Genomic DNA, 6,000 nt, shown 5'->3' with positions numbered 1-6,000 from the left:
TTAAACACCAACATGAACCAGTCGGCCTGTGCTGCCATCCAAGTGAAAACTTTGTTGAACCTGGCTGTGAACCGATTCACTGATCAGCATCCAGTGTCTGGGAAATACAGGAGACACACTCTAACCTGGAAGGTAATACAGGAGACACACTCTAACCTGGAAGGTAATACAGGAGACACACTCTAACCTGGAAGGTAATACAGGAGACACACTCTAACCTGGAAGGTAATACAGGAGACACACTCTAACCTGGAAGGTAATACAGGAGACACACTCTAACCTGGAAGGTAATACAGGAGACACACTCTAACCTGGAAGGTAATACAGGAGACACACTCTAACCTGGAAGGTAATACAGGAGACACACTCTAACCTGGAAGGTAATACAGGAGACACAATCTAACCTGGAAGGTAATACCACTTTTTCAATTAGGATAAAAAAAGGTTTGCTTGATCCATAGAAATATTAATTTCCCTAATCTTCTTTTATGCTACATTCTGGCTTCAACATCAAGGATGTGAATCTTGCACTGAGTTGGATGTCAGTCCAATACTTCCTCTACACAAACACCCTGACACACAGCCCACCATACATACCCTGACACACAGCCCACCATACATACCCTGACACACACACACCCTCTGACACACAGCCCACCATACATACCCTGACACACACACACACCCTCTGACACACAGCCCACCATACATACCCTGACACACACACACACCCTCTGACACACAGCCCACCATACATACCCTGACACACACACACCCTCTGACACACAGCCCATTATACATACCCTGACACACACACACCCTCTGACACACAGCCCATTATACATACCCTGACACACACACACCCTCTGACACACAGCCCACCATACATACCCTGACACACACACACCCTCTGACACACAGCCCACCATACATACCCTGACACACACACACCCTCTGACACACAGCCCACCATACATACCCTGACACACACACCCCCTCTGACACACAGCCCATTATACATACCCTGACACACACACACCCTCTGACACACAGCCCATTATACATACCCTGACACACACACACCCTCTGACACACAGCCCACCATACATACCCTGACACACACACACCCTCTGACACACAGCCCACCATACATACACACACACCCTCTGACACACAGCCCACCATACATACCCTGACACACACACACCCTCTGACACAGCCCACCATACATACCCTGACACACACCCTCTGACACACGCACATAGACACAGACCCCACCACACACACATACCCCTCCACACACTTACACGGACATTCACACAAACCCTTACACACACACAAACACATACACACACAGACAAGCACTGACCCCCTACACCTCAAACACACACACCACTACACCAACAAACACATAGAGTCCATGTTCTGGGAAGAGTCAAGTTTTGTCCACTGATTGAAATTGCCTTCTTGGCAGTCCCTATGATCTGATTCCAGCAGGTTGGCCCCACATGACTTTGAGAAGTGGGTCTGGTTCTGGTGAGACAATGGGGGAGGAGGAGAAATGTTGAAAAAGTATATTAGACGAATTAACTCACATACCACGAGTGGTAAATTGCTGTGCCGATAGGGAAAACAACTTTTAACTTATTAAATCCTCCTCATGTGTTTTGTTTCAAAGGACATGGCAACAGGTTCAGCCAAGGCAACATGCCACAAATATCTTGGCAAGATGAAGGCCCACAGCTTGCAGAGGTCCAAATGATTGCAGCTTAATGGGACATTTTCATAACAATATGACCTTTGCATGAGCAACAATAAAAAGGGTAAAACGTGTAGGATTGTGGTGCCTTTTTAGATTAAGAAGAACAAAGGACAAGTGTGCAGCCAATGTGCCTCTAATGGGGCTCAAATGAGCTAAATAGCCAAACCACATGCCTCGTTAGGATGATTTAGAACAACAGAGCCGAATGCAACAATAAACTGGGCCGAGCAGGTAACTCCAGCCCTCATTTGTTCCAAGTTTAGCCAACCCCCATTCACCCAATTGTAATTTTCAGAGAGGAAATAGGTAAAATACGAAACTAATATCAGTCTCCCTGTCATAGAACAGCATTGCTGTAAGATCTCAAGCCAGCCATTCCCAAGGTGAATGAGATGGTTTAATAATTGGAGCTACGATCCAACAGGAGTCTTTATTGTTTTCATTGGGTGCGGGCCTCATTTATGGCCCATCCCTAATTGCCCTTTAACTGAGTGGCATGCTGGTCCATATCAGACTCAACCACTTTACTGTGGATTCGGAGTCACATGTAGGTCAGATCAGGTGCGGTCAGCAATTGGCAATGGTTTAATGGTCAATTTGATTCCAGGCTTTTAATTTCCAGATTTTTATTGAATTCATATTTTACAACTGCCGAACCCCAGTCCCCAGAGTCTCTGGATCACTAGTCAACGACAATAGCACTAAAATACCGCCTCCCCTAACCTACTGCCTTCTGTCCTCAGCTCAGTAAACAGGAAGAGATTTAATCCCACAATCCAATTAGCAACACACTTTCCATTGGACAGTTCAAGGAGCAACATTTTTAAAAATTAATTTACGGGATGTGGGCGTCGCTGGTTAGGCCGGCATTTATTGCCCATCCCTAGTTGCCCTTCAGAAGGTGTTGGTGGGTTGCCTTCTTGAACCGCTGCATTCCTTGAGGTGTCGGTGCACCCACTGTGCTGTTAGGGAGGGAGTTCCAGGATGTTGCCCCAGTGACAGTGAAGGAACGGCGATATATTTCCAAGTCAGTGTGGTGAGTGACTTGGAGGCGAACCTCCAAGTAATGGGGTTCCCAGGTATCTGCTTCTCTTGTCCTTCTAGATGGCTGTGGTTGTGGGTTTGGAAGGTGCTGCCTGAGGAGCCTTGGTGAGTTACTGCAGTGCATCTTGTGAAACACACTTCCCATTGGACAGTCCAAGGAGCAACATGTGTGAGACACACATCCCATTGGACAAAGGTCACTTGGACCCCCACCTCAGGAAGGATATTTGGCCATGGCAGAGATGAGACAGAGTCACCAGAATGATACCAGGACTAAAAAGGTTAAAAATAGATTACGTAAAGCAGGTTTCTATTCCCTTGAATGCAGAAGATTAAGAGATCTGATTGAGGTGTAAAATGATGAAATAGGGAGGTAAAAGGAGAAAGGCCTCAGGAGTTTGGATCGTCTCAAGTTGGCTCATCTTTGATATCGTGAATAGGTGAAAGACCTGTTCACTGGTGCCTGGCCCACTAATGGTCACTTTCAATAGACTACAGGCGAAGCCACATCCCAATGAAGAGACAATACCTTCTGGAGATGAGTGAGGAAAATGATATACATTAGAAAGTAAAGGAACATCCTGGTGTGTGACAGTCAGCAGTAATCAGCTGGACTGGTTACAGAGCACGGTGCTGTGTGCCAATTGTTGTGTGCACTGGCAGACGGCACATTCAGACTGTGCATGCGCTGACTCAGTTAGTCTTCTTGCATAAACTGCATTCAAAGCACGGAAAACTGGTGTAATTCGACAGCACAACTTTTATTTTCCCTCTGAACCAGATATCGATGTGGCTCCAGGGCCAGTAATAAGATTGGTCCTGGACTTGCGGTATTATGAGTATACATACACACACGTGTACACGCACAGAGATATACATGTCTGTACAAAGACGCAGAAGCACACTGTCAACCAGACTCAGGTGCACAAATACAGATGCACTGCGTGATAGAACACGTGCTTTTGCATTTAATTGTCACAGATAAACACACACACAACACACAATTCGAGAGTGAGGCTGGAGTGACTGCCCTTGACATCAAGGCAGCATTTGACCTAGTACGGAATCAAGGAGTCCGAGTGAAATTGGAGTCAATGGGAACTGGGAAAACTCTCCGCTGGTTGGAGTCATCCCTAGCACACAATAAGATAGTTGTTTTTGGAAGCCAGTCATCTCAGTCTCAGGACATCACTGCAGGTCATCTGCAGGGTAGTGTCCTAGACTCACCCATCTTCAGCTGCTTCATCGGTGACTTTCATCCCTACATCATAACCTCAAACAATGGCCATTACCATTGGTGATTCTGTGGGTGTTCAGTTTCATACGCAAGATATTGCCCCACCCCTGTCCATATTGTTGCTCTCTTTGGTTGGCTCTGAATATGGCGGTCAATATGGTCGCCTTCCTTAATCCTAATTATGTTTGCTCTAGAGTCGGCAGGTATCTTTCGATACCGCCACAAGGTTCAAACCCGAATACTGATCAAAAGAGTCGGTACACCAGTTAGTTAGTTCAAAGTCAATACTATTTATTTACACACACAGTAATATCTACTCATGCACGAAACGCTACAGACTAAACTATCACTACTGCTAAAGCCTATACTTAGCTTTGTGCGCCCACTTAGTCAGAGGAACAATGGCCATTGTTCGGTTCTGAGGCTGCTGGGGTCGAAGTGGTAGAGGGGAAACAGCTAAGGTCGTCCGTCTGGTAGCGAGCGTTGACCTTGGACTTACTTCTGGTGCAGCTGGTGGACGGGTCTCTCCGCTGTGAGAGCCAAGTCCAAGAGAGCGATTCTCTCTCGGGGTCTTCTTATACCTGAAGGGGCTTCGCGCACTTTTGGGCGGGCCTTGAACTTGGCCCCAATTAATTGGGCAGCATCTTGATCACTCGTATTGATCTTGACCAATAAAGGGGTGGGTGCCCTGATGGCTAGGCGTGTCCTAGGTGGCCGTTGGTCTGCTTTATTTTCTGCTTTCGGTTTGGGGAACTGGCGCCATGAGGTCTGGGGCCAGATCGGTTACTTAAGTATCTTCCTTTGTTCCCGGAGATGGGCCAACCATATGCTAATGGGCCTACAGTTTTGGTCTTGTCTGGAAGCTGCGGCTCCAATATGCAGACAGGCTCTGAGCCTGCTTGCTTTCTTAACATTGTCCATTTTTCCCTGCAATCTTTGCAAATGTCCATTTTGTATTCTGGAAGTGGCCATCCCAGATAGCTACAGTATGCTGCAAGACTTGGACAACATTGAGTTTCGGGCTAGAGTGGCAAGTGACATACACACCACACAAGCTCAAGGCAATTACAAACTCCAACACTCCAACAAGAGAGTATCTAACCATCTCCTCTTGACATGCATTCGCATCATTGAAGGCCCCCCCCCCCCGCAACTATCAACATCCTGGTGGTTACCATTGACCAGAAACTGAACTGGATGAGCCACATAAATACTGTGGCTACAAGATGAGGCTAGAGAGTGTTAATTCTGCAAAGTTTAATTCGCCTGACTCCCCAGAGCCTGTCCACCACATAAAAGGGACAAATCAGGAATGTAGTGGATGACTCTCCACTTGCCTGGATGAGTGCAGCTCCAAACATACTCAAGACGCTCAACACCATCCAGGGCAAAGAGGTCCACTTGATTTCTCCCCCTTCAACATACATTCAAACCCTCCACCACCTACGAGCAGTGGCAGGCGTGTGTACCATCTACAAGATGCTCTGCAGGAACTCACCAAGGCTCCCTGAACAGCACCTGTGACCTCACCCAGTGAGAAGGACAAGGGCAGCAGACGCTTGGGAACACCACAAACTTGCATGTTTCCCTTCAAGCCACACACAATCCTGACTTGGAATTTCATATCGCCATTCTTTCATTGTCACCGGACCCTAACAGCACTGTGGGTGTTCTTACACCACATGGACTTCTATGGTTCAAGAAAGTGGTTACAATCACCTTCTGAAGGGCAATTAGGGCTTGGCAATAAATTCTGATTGTGCAGCGATGCCCACGCCCATAAATAATTTTAAAAATACAATTACACAGACAATGTAGGCATGCATGTGCCCAAAAGTACATAATACATCCGTGTCCATGGACATACACACAGCTACACAATGGGTTCAGAGTATTTGGCCAGAAAGTCATGGAATGTATTGCATGGAATGGAGTTAATTTAGTATGAAATACGGTA

The 6,000-nt window shown here is 46.7% G+C and overlaps 1 long non-coding RNA gene across 1 annotated transcript in view; it reads left to right on the top strand.

The window, feature by feature from the left end:
* Nucleotides 1-316: 316 nt before the first annotated feature.
* The window catches only part of LOC140393294 (uncharacterized), a 94,317-nt gene continuing 88,633 nt past the window's right edge, over nt 317-6,000 (top strand). Inside the window, exon 1 of the long non-coding RNA XR_011935569.1 lies at nt 317-380. This is a non-coding gene — a long non-coding RNA (uncharacterized lncRNA). The remainder of the gene's footprint in view (nt 381-6,000) is intronic.

This window comes from Scyliorhinus torazame, chromosome 16, assembly GCF_047496885.1.
Source record: "Scyliorhinus torazame isolate Kashiwa2021f chromosome 16, sScyTor2.1, whole genome shotgun sequence".
Lineage (NCBI taxonomy): Eukaryota > Metazoa > Chordata > Chondrichthyes > Carcharhiniformes > Scyliorhinidae > Scyliorhinus > Scyliorhinus torazame.
The sequence above is the reverse complement of the archived record's forward strand: the minus strand, read 5'-3'. Positions and strand labels throughout refer to the sequence as shown.